General features: G+C 37.3%; 1 protein-coding gene across 1 annotated transcript in view; it reads right to left on the bottom strand.

The window, feature by feature from the left end:
- The window catches only part of myo9b (myosin IXB), a 69,137-nt gene extending 63,712 nt beyond the window's left edge, over positions 1-5,425 (bottom strand). The window contains exon 1 of the mRNA XM_015037682.1: positions 4,922-5,425. The gene's annotated coding sequence lies outside the window, so the exon portion shown is untranslated. The remainder of the gene's footprint in view (positions 1-4,921) is intronic.
- Between the last annotated feature and the right edge of the window lie 5,399 nt (positions 5,426-10,824).

The following is a 10,824-nucleotide window of genomic DNA, read 5'->3' as shown; positions in this document are numbered from 1 at the left end:
TAAATTTCCAATTAAATGAACAGGAAAAAAAGGAAGGGGGAGTTAAAAAAAAAAAAAAAAAAAAAGGTGAAGGGTCTCCAGCCAAAAAAATCCCAACAAGAAATAAAGATAAAACATGCTGAAATAAAATCTTAAAACCACAAAAAATCCCTGCGGACAAGCCGCTATAAACTAGCCTAATGCGTCTTCCATGACGCTGGTAGACCACTATTCATGTCGCTATGGAAGAGTTTTAAACTGGGCATTTTTGTGAAACTCCTGACTCACAACAGTCTCTAAGCTGACTTTAAACAAGGAGTTTTAACATAGTCATCATTATAATCATGCTTTGCTCCCTATCAACTTGATTTGTTTGGGCACGGCGATGATAGCTGAGTGAGGTTCAAGGAACAACAAACGATTTAACTGCAAGTAAACCATCGTTTACCAGTCAGTCTGTCTTTCCCTCTTTCATTAAGACTGGCTCTATTTATAAAGGCCATAAATTCCCCTAACCACACTGAAAGAGCATTCAAGGAGAGAGTTAATCAGGAGTTTGTAGAACAAAAACAATCTCACTTCCCTCCTTTTTGTAGCTTTTCGATTTGCTCACTGAGATTAGTCGTGTCGTTTATTTAGAGTTCCTCCACTAGATTCCATAATCGATAGATGGACGGTGGGACAGCGTAGACCACAGAGAAAGGGAATAATAACAGGACTGTTTTTTCAGACTCCATTTTCTTCATCGCTGCTTATGGAGACCTGAAAACCCTTTTCTTTACTTTCTCCCCACCTGGCTCAGTTTCTACAACACGTTACGTCCTTGCAGCAAAGCTGGGTCAAGAGTCACTGCAGAACTTGTAGTCGTTCTTCCTGAAATCTCTTGGCAAAGAAATGCAATCCCTGGAGCATTACGGTGATGGAGCTAAACTAAGCTCTGACACACTTTATGAACACATCCATATGCATCCTGATGTCCCACTTCTTCTTTCTGGCCTTGTTCTTTCCCTTCAGTATCAGGACACAGGCCAACACTGTAGGGAATTGTCTAATTTTAAAAACAATCTGTCACAGATACGGCCAGAAAAAGGTGGGAAAAAAGTTGAAAGACTAACCCAACTAGTCCTAAGGTTTCACAGCAGCGGAATGACAAAAGCATTTTCCTAATACATGCGCACACAAATAGAAATGCAAGCCTCAACAAGTCTAACATATCTTGCCAAGCCCTTAGCAATAACCTTTTCATTCTCATGAGTGTGGTAACTTTAACTGACTGTATTCACACCTGACAGGTCGATAGCCTCGGTTTGATTGGAGACCAAAATTTGTTGTAATACCAGTTAATGGTTTGCTCATGAACCAAACACTTGGTTCATTTGGTTCACACTGATTAACCTGTTTACTCCCTCACCTGTGGTGGGGTTGCATCAAGAACCTCTGTAAGAAATGACATGCCAACCTCTGACGAAGACATGAGCACAACTTGGACACAAAAATGGAGAGGGATCAGATTTTAGCGGATGTAGGACTTCTCTTTTGTCGGAAACAACCACGAGTCATTTCTCCTGCTGGTGCTAAACACGTGCGTCTGGTTTGGTTGTAATTACCGAGAATGCCCTGTGCTGTAGCCCATTTCCTGCTTTTGGAGTGGCCTCCAGTTTGCTTGGCATTCACAAATCCATTTGAGCCGCACCTGAGTTGACCTCAATCAAGCCAAAACCTAGGTTTGTAGGCAAACCAGAGTTCGCGTTTTTGGTCCACATCAGACCAAACAAAACTAACCAAAGTTCAAATAAAGCAGGTTTATTCAGACATAACATATGCCTAATGCTTCTTTCTCCCAAAGCTACATTGACCAATGCCTTACAGATCAATCAAACTGAACTGTGTCAAAGTCTCAGATCAATTTCACTTACTTCAGACTCAATTGCTAGATTATTCCTGACGCAGTGAAGTAAATATTCTCTAAAGATCTTCAGAATCTGAAAATAAGTGTAAAACTAGAAATCGCAAGTTCAGAGATGGATAACTGTTACAAAGTGCACTCATGATTCTGCTAAATGAAGCAATCTAGTGAGGATCGCCTTTAAAGTCATGGGACTGCAGATGTGGACGTCATATCTCAGGTAGCCTTCATTACCAGGTGCACCAGCTGTACACAGGGACAACGCATGCTGCAAAGGGACTCATTAGAAATCTCCTTGCAGCCACAGTTCAGCCTGTTCCTTTGCACTCGTTCTGCCTCAGACTTGACACAAAAACTCACGAATAACCTGAAAGTAGACTCAGGAGAGCGGGTTACAAATTTGTTTTAGATTAAGTCAAATGAGGAGGTCAGACAACATTTTGGTTAAGCATTACATATTCACAAGCTATAAAAGTAAAATTTGTAAGAGTTAACTGTGAGACAAGTTTTCCAGTAGTACTAATTTGCTCCCCACACCTCTTAGGTCATCATGCAAAACCAAAATGCACATCTAACCAGACTCAAGTAGTTCTGATTAGTGTTGCATTACAAAAAAGGAAACAACCGTTTTTAATGTGATTCAAGCTGAGGAGGATTACCAGGAAACCTGGATTATTAGAGTAAATAAAACATGCATTTGTTAGGGTAAAACAAACACACTGTAATTTGAAAAACACAGAATGAATCAAACTAATTTTGAAAGATAATACTATTAAGCAACATAATACTGATCAGTTCTAATAATAGGCAAGCATGATCTCATCAAAACTAATGAGAGATAACAAACCCAGTTCCTTTGTGCCACTTATCTGCTTCTCCACAGTTTCACACAACCACCAAGATGTGCTAAACTCCAAACTGAAGGTTAGCTGGTATTCCTTCCCATCCCCCCCGTCTTATCCTCCACCACTGTCAGATCTGTAGCAGGGTAGAAACCATTAACGGGGGCCCATATGGCCCCTTTCTTTCAATTGATGGCAGGGAGCCATTCTGTAGGCCGCTTGAGCGTTTTCAAGCACTTTAAGGAGGAATGGGGTATAAACATACTGAGAGGTATTGATGGATTCTGATCCTAACAACAGCATTTGTGTAATCTGTGAAATAGACGAAAGAAGCTCATACTATGTGGGAAACGCTAATTCAATAATAGTAAATTTGATTAATTAGAGGTCTTACAGCTATTATTAGTATATCAAACATCATCAAGGATGTGAAGATATGGAAATTGTATATTTCTGTTGCTCACCAGATTTATAATTTGCATTACATATTGACTATATCTGGTATGACAACACTTTGCATATTATTATTTTTGTCATTAGTGGTGTTCTTATAATTTTTTTCTTCATATTATCTGGGTGGATTTAAGAATCTTAAGCTGTCTTTCTCTTTCAATCTCCAATATGCTAATTAAGCTATTTTTGTGCATTTTGGTGAGCTAAGTAACTTCTTAGAGACATGAAATTTACATCTAGCATTTTAAAACACTGTGCTACACACTATGCCAACAACTGTTTGGTTTGTATCCGTTAGATACTATATTTTGACGCCCAGAGCAAATGCCAAACCCAGCACCCATATTTGTTACCCACTATAACCAAATATGGGTTTAATTCAGTAAGACATTATTAGACCATCAGTAAAACAGATAAACCAAGTAATCAGCCAAAGATTGGACAATCTTTTTTTCTTGATCGGCTCTGATCGATGAGCAAAAAAACATAATTGTCTAAATATTTTAACCATTAATTAAAGCATCAAAATTAAGAATTCCCAGCTTTATTTGTCTATAAGTACATAAAAAATCAGAATAGATATTGGCGCACTTTTTGTAAACTTATAAAAGTCTAAGGACACAAATAGTAATAAACTTGCCATCACTGTTAGGAATCCAATTTCGAATTGGATTCCTAATTACCACCTTTAGCAAAGTGTGTTATATTTCTTGGAATCAAACATCAGCATTAGTGAAATCTTGCAGGTTAAATCTCAAAGGGTATCAGCATTGCCCAGGACAAGCCTCAAAAGTGCATCTCTAATGTATAAGTATTATAATTAAAATATCTCGCTGTAAAGTCTGAGGATCAGGGCATCAACATATGGTTGCCAGACTGACATAAGGAAGCCTGCCTATGAAGTTTCAGAAATGTCATGTGAATAATCTTACCAATATGTCACCTAAGTGCTAAGCATAAGAGGTGACACATTTGACGCTGTGGCAAAGGTTTCAGCAGTCTGTCTCTCATTGCTAATAATATTACTCATCAAGTCGGATATATTTAGAAACGGTAACAAGTTACAAAGCAGTTATGTGTGAGAAAATGCATTTAGACAACAAATACAAGAGTTCAGCAAAAGCAACAAACCTTCACACAGCTCGTCACACCGGTGTTTTGTATAATTTTACCAATCATAGGCAATCGCATCTGCACTCAGCCATAAATTGTGCCCCGTGCAGCACATAAAAACATCAGTTACCATGAAGTGGTGATTGTGTTAAGCTACAGCAGCCTCTCTTCTGGAGAACCCTGGCTGGACTGCAGGGAGACAGCGGCAGCTATAAAACCATGGACTCTCATTGATTTCAACAAGGCTCCTGCTCACTCAAACAAAACAACCCACTGTCATTTGGACTGATAAATCACATTATGCATTTTGAACAAGTCGAGCTACATTTTCCAAACTCCTTTAGACACACGGTAAAATATCAGGCCATGTTCTTAACACTAAACACCAAAATCAGTCCTTTTGGGGGGTTACAAAAGCTGTAAAACCTCAATTTATGATGACAGACACGGACCAATAGTTAGAAGCGACTACACAGTAACTTCCTTTAAGCACTTAGCTTCTTTATTAGATAAATAATTTAACAACAGAAATCCAAAAGATTTCTAAACGACTTGATAAGCTTAAACTTAAAAGAAAAAAACTGCTTTCAGAGACGCGAGTTAGATTAACAGCATTCATTTAACGTACCTTTTCCTGCTGTTTGTCTCATTGTCCTGGTGTAATCCTCACAGCAGCATTCCCCGCGATTCAACAGAGTATTTGTCTAAATTCACAAACACGGCGCTGCTGTGTTTCTTTGTTTTCTTCTCGTCTGATAGGAAACAAGAGTTGATTCAAGCAGGCTAACAGCAGCGGTGGGTTCCCAGTCAGACAAAGCTCAGTGTTCAGTCAGTTTCGGGGTTTGAACGGACGAAACAGCCCGAGAAAAAGACATATCCGCATCCTCCTTTTTGACGTTTCAGAATAAAAACACAATATCGTCTCAGTGAGGAAGAAAACAGGACCAAAAAGTCAATTATATCATAGCAAACGGTGTGGTTATAGTTCGGCTAACCAGCTAGCCTGCCGCTACTTCCTTTCTCCTTCCCTGCTTTAATAACAGTAGCAGCCTGAGCGTTGAGAAAAGTTGAGGAAAAAGGCAGATTCTGCACAATGAAGGCACCCTGTTGCTGCCAGGCGTTTGTTAGAGGGCAGCGCCCCCTGCAGGATTCGAGGGTCAGTGCTGCAGAGTGGAACAAAAGCTTTGAAACAAGCTGTGCGGAATCAGTAGCGCCACCAAGAGGAATTTAGGGGGATAACTTGTTAGGCAGAAACGATTATGGCGCATACGTCAAGGTATGCGACTTAATGTGAGCGGCAAAGTCGTCTTGGAAATTAAAAGTAAGCTTGGGAACGTGGGATTAAAACATACAACGGTCTGTGTATAATTTTGATTGATAATTTGTATAAAAACTAATAAATAATCAAGTTAGTGATAATAATAATGGCCATAACCAAGCAAAATAACGCTGTAAATTTAAAATGTACCTAAATCTACCTTAATTTGACGATGAAAATACACCAAATAACTACATTTAATTCGCTTTTAGTGACAATATCTACAGTATGTTTATTCCAGCTGTTTTGTTTTGTTTTGTCAAATATTAAAAATGAGGCGATTGGCTCTTTTAACCTTGCTTAGATTTTTTTTTCGTAATTTATCATCTACAAGTGCTATAATTATATATAGTGTTATATAATTACTTATGTTCGTTTGAATATAAAAATCCTGTGGGGACAACGATCTTTCTCCTTAAAAAGCCCTCCAATTATCTTCCATACATATTCACACTAAACCTTATGCTCAGATGCCCCACAGGGTCATGTTTGGAGCTAAAAAAATAAACATACTTTTTCTGCAGCAAGCAAACATTTCTGCAGGCATTCTCAACTTTCAAACCAAGCTCGTCGTAAACTAGCCTTTCTTAATATCATATAATACTTCATTAGGCCACAAGATGTAGTCATTGTACACATTTTCACTTAAGTAACCCTGCGTCATGTGTAGGTGAAGGGTCACTGCATAAATGACGTCGATGGGTGCCACCAAGTAATTGATATTGAATGGTGTTTATAACACACCCTCCTTGCTCCTTTTATCAAGCACCCCCACTTATAAAGTGCCATTTGCCACAGATAGCAGGAAGAAGTAATTTGTTTTGAACATAGTTCAGATTAAGTTTCTTTTGTAACATTAATAACCACTGTGGCCAGTGTTGCAGAACTGTTTTTGTTAAGTGCTCAGAACCAGCACAGGTATTTTCGTCATGATTAATCATCAGTCATAACAATCGGGATTAATTGATTATTTAAATAATTGTCACCTCAACTAATTATGTAATTTATTAATCCTTAAGTACATAAATAGTAGTTAAACTGTTCTTATTTAAAAATGTAACTGAAATATGTGTTTGTTGGCATCTTTTAATGTATTTCTAAAATTGCATAGACATTCTTTAGTAAATGAAAAAGCTGTAGAATGTGTCAATTTTTTTTATCTGAATATTCATAAAATTAATCGATTACTGCAAAAATTGTTAGTTGCAGCCGTAGTTCGCTCTTACTAGTCAACACCCTGCATGTTGTTTGTTCGTTTTTTGTTGGATTTGCGGGATTTGGTGGCTGTCATTATTTAAAGCACAGCAAACATTTAGAAAACACTCTGTTTAAAAATGTGCCATATAATTGGCTTCCTTTTAATGTTTTGGGATGTTCCATAAAATTGTCACCAATAACCTAAGGACTAATTTGTTAATGTTTCCTAGTTCTGCTACTCTAAAACATGAATATTGTCTGCACAATTGGACAAATTTCTTAGTCAAATTTGATGTAGCCCATTTTAAAAATCATGTTTTCAACACATTTTTAGTTCTAAACCAAAACAAAAAGAAGATATTTTATGTGTTGTTTTGCTATAAATAAATAAACACATTGAGTTGAATGGGGTTAGTTTCTAAATACAGGTGGCTAAATGCATTACAATCATATACGAAGATGTAATATTGAATATTACTAAAACTCCTGATGTAGTTGTGTTTGTTTTCACACACAGTCAGTTCAAGTCATTGTTGCATTGGTACCCAAAACACTTGAATTAAAGGCATGTAGACTAACTTTCATGGCTTTTGCAGGGTTTTTATTTCTAATATAAATGATTTGAGCTTCTAAACTAAAAAAAAAAGAAGATGTTAAAAAAATAATATCTTGTCAACACTAATTTAATTTAATCTAGGGAAAGAACAAGGCCAGAAAGAAGAAGTGGGACATCAGGATGCATATGGATGTGTTCATAACACTAATCTAATTTAAAGTGTCAGTCATAATCAATAAATATGAATATGATTGCCACATATGCATATTGGGACATTTGAACCTCCAAGGGTCACTCAAAGTTCAGCTCTGTAACAACACAACCTGTACTGTTTAAGGCAAGTAGGAGGTAATACTGCATTGATGTCTCAAAAAAAAGTAATCACTCTCAGCTCACTGGACCTAATAATAGTTATCTTCTCAGGGATCTCTCATGGCTTCCTGAGAAGAGGAAGAAGGGAACGTGACAGCATATAGAGATAAAGAGGAATTTAAACAAAAAAAAACATCCTCACTAACAAGTTTCTTGATGTCCACGCCACAGAAAATCCTCTTATAATTGCACCGAGCTTAAATGTTTGACTAACTAATGACTAATGACTATGCAATTTATAGTCCCAGCATCATCCACTTCACAGAGGTAAATCATCCAGTAATTTTTCTCCTCTGTCAGAACGCTGATATATGTTGGTGTTTTCCCCTCTTCTTGTGCTAAATGATGTGCTCTCTGTATTCCTCTCTGTCTTTTTAGTGATTTGTTCCACTTCCCTTGATGCTGTGCAGAGCTGATGGCAGAGTTGTGGGCCAGCAGTAGAAATTTAAAGAGTAAAGCATGTGGCCATCTTTGCTATCAGTCCAACCCCTGCTAGTGCAGCTTTGAGTCTTGTTGCTGAGGCAATTTCACAACCATTCACACCTTCACACATTAGATTAAAACATCTGAACTCAAGATACAAAGACCGAACAGGTGCATCAGTTTTAACTGCAAGACTTTTCACAAACTTCCAAAAGTCTGAAACTCACCCTTCACTTATTTAAATCTATGCACTGAAAAAAGAAAACAGGTGGTCCTACTTTAAAAAAAGGAGTTAATTAGTTACGACTAATCAAATTAAGTTTATCCAAGTGAATATGTTAAGTCTATTAAGTTGCCATGTTAAGCAAGTGTAAAAGTAAGTTTGACAGATTTAATTTGATTACATGTAATAAAATGAGCTCAGTTTTTAAAAGTTGGAGCTCCATTCTGTTTTTTCAGTGTAGGGGTCTTTCGGATGAGAAGTGAAACATCTTAAAAGGGTAAAAAAAGGAATCCCAGTTCTGCCCTCTATTCAAGCGCTCAGTATCAATATGAACAGGATGAATCTATGCAAACCTATATCACTTACCATCTGTGGTGAGGTGAAAGTATGATAGACAGTGGGAAAATATTTTTTTAAACTGTATGACTTGGATCAAAGGTTTTGGGTTTCTTTCCACAATCATCTCACAATGGTTTGCTACAATTTTGGTCCATTTCTCCTGACAGAAACTATAACTGAGTCAGGTTTATTGACCGCCCAACACACATTTTCAGCTTTTCCTACAAATTTTCCAAAGGATTGAGATCAGGGCTTTGTGTTGGACACAGCAAAACATTAACTTTGTTGTCCTAAGGTAACCCTGAAACTAATTTAGTGGGATAATTGGGGTCGTTGTCCCTAGGGAAGAGTCATCTATGAAAAGCTTAAACATCCTGGGCGATATCTCGAGAAGTTTTTTTTCAATATCAACACATAATATTCTTCCCTCTGTTATTACAGGTCTCAATTCTCTGAGTAATGACACCCTTCCCCCTTAAATGTGATACGAAATGTGATTTACACATCTGGAAATGATACCCTAGGATGGACTAGGATATCCACATATTTCCAACTTTTATCTTGGCTAATTTGTTTACATTTTTTCCTCAATGTCACACAAAGAAGCAGTGAGGTTCAGGTTTTGGCTTACAATACACGCACATGTGCACTTCCATTTTACTGAAATGTTGTGAATTAACTTGTTGGAGGCCATGACGAAGCCATGACTTCATCACCCGAGTGATGAAGTCACTCTCTCATTCATATGGCATTCAGCAAACAGAAATAATATTTGTAATTTTTACTGACCTAAGAGAAAATTTTAGTATGATTTTTCAAACAGTGCATTTTTATACAATGTGTGTGTAAACTTATGGTTTGAACTGAAAGCCCTTTCTTCTTTCATTCAGCTTCTAACAGAGAGCATCTTTGTAAGTTTATGATTTTTAAATTTGTGTCTCCTTTCTTTTATCCATATTGGTTTAGGTTTCCTTCCAACCCAGATATGCAGCATCTGATAAGAAGGTGTAACCCCAACAATATAAACTGCCTACGTGGTCAGCCTCCTATTTTGAGCAAAGTGAAACTCTCCTCCCGACTTCGTATTGCTAGGCAAAAAATGAAGAAAAGAATAATAATTTACTGAAAGTTGGTGAGTGCAAATTAGTATTTCTATCCTAACTAGAACATTGAAAACGTCACTATTATTTGCCCTCAGTAACTTGATGTTTACCTAACAATAATGCTTAACTTAGCCTAAAAAAGTTAGGATTATTGACTGAAACTAAAATAACCTCAAACTTTAGACCAAACCGTTACTGCTTATCCTAAAAATGTTAATCAGAAAATTTAGAGCTGGACAGTAATCCCAGTCAGTGATCGACTGGTAACTAACTTTACCAGAAAAGGCTTACAGAGGCAACATAAACAAGCCCACACTCTTCAGCACACGCACTTGTGGTTAAAATATAACTCCTTGTGGTTACAGTGGTGTTTGAACACATATTTCCAGAGTAAGGGCGTTTTCAACAGTCATGGGTGTTTTTTGACACCTCTAGCTGTTGCAGGCTGTTGTCTGTTTGCTTCCTTCTGCTATATTTTCCGATTATAGAAGCAGCATTTTATGAAAAAATAAATAAATAAATTTATTCATTCACTTGTTCTGCGTCAACTTAATTTAAGTGACGCATCAAACTCACCCACTCCCCCCCCCCCGTCATCTCAAAACGAGAAGTGGTGCTCGAGTGCATTGAGCGTGAATGCACAGAAAAGGCTGGGCCTTCCCTCAGTGCTGTAGGTCAAGTATGTTGCACAGTTCATAGCATCATTTATTAGACTAAAATTTTAATTCTGTGCATTATACAGATGGGAAGCCCAGGATGACTTTTGCATTTAAAATCCCTTTATAGATTCATTGTTTAAGATAATTATTTCTTCAGAAAAAGAGAGCTCTGCTGTTTGATATATTTAACTGATTGTTTTTTCTTTTTTAAGATTTAAGTTAATTTTGCATGTTTTTTTCAGCAAAGAATCACATTACAAGAGTTACAGTCTACTTTTTTCCCCAAACATGTTCAACTACAAGCGATTTGCTTATTTCTGATGGTCGCGTGTCTCTTTGTG

The sequence above is a fragment of the Poecilia latipinna genome, unplaced genomic scaffold (assembly GCF_001443285.1).
Source record: "Poecilia latipinna isolate Pla-1442-1.1 unplaced genomic scaffold, P_latipinna-1.0 Scaffold415, whole genome shotgun sequence".
In the NCBI taxonomy this organism is placed as follows: Eukaryota; Metazoa; Chordata; class Actinopteri; order Cyprinodontiformes; family Poeciliidae; genus Poecilia; species Poecilia latipinna.
The sequence above is the reverse complement of the archived record's forward strand: the minus strand, read 5'-3'. Positions and strand labels throughout refer to the sequence as shown.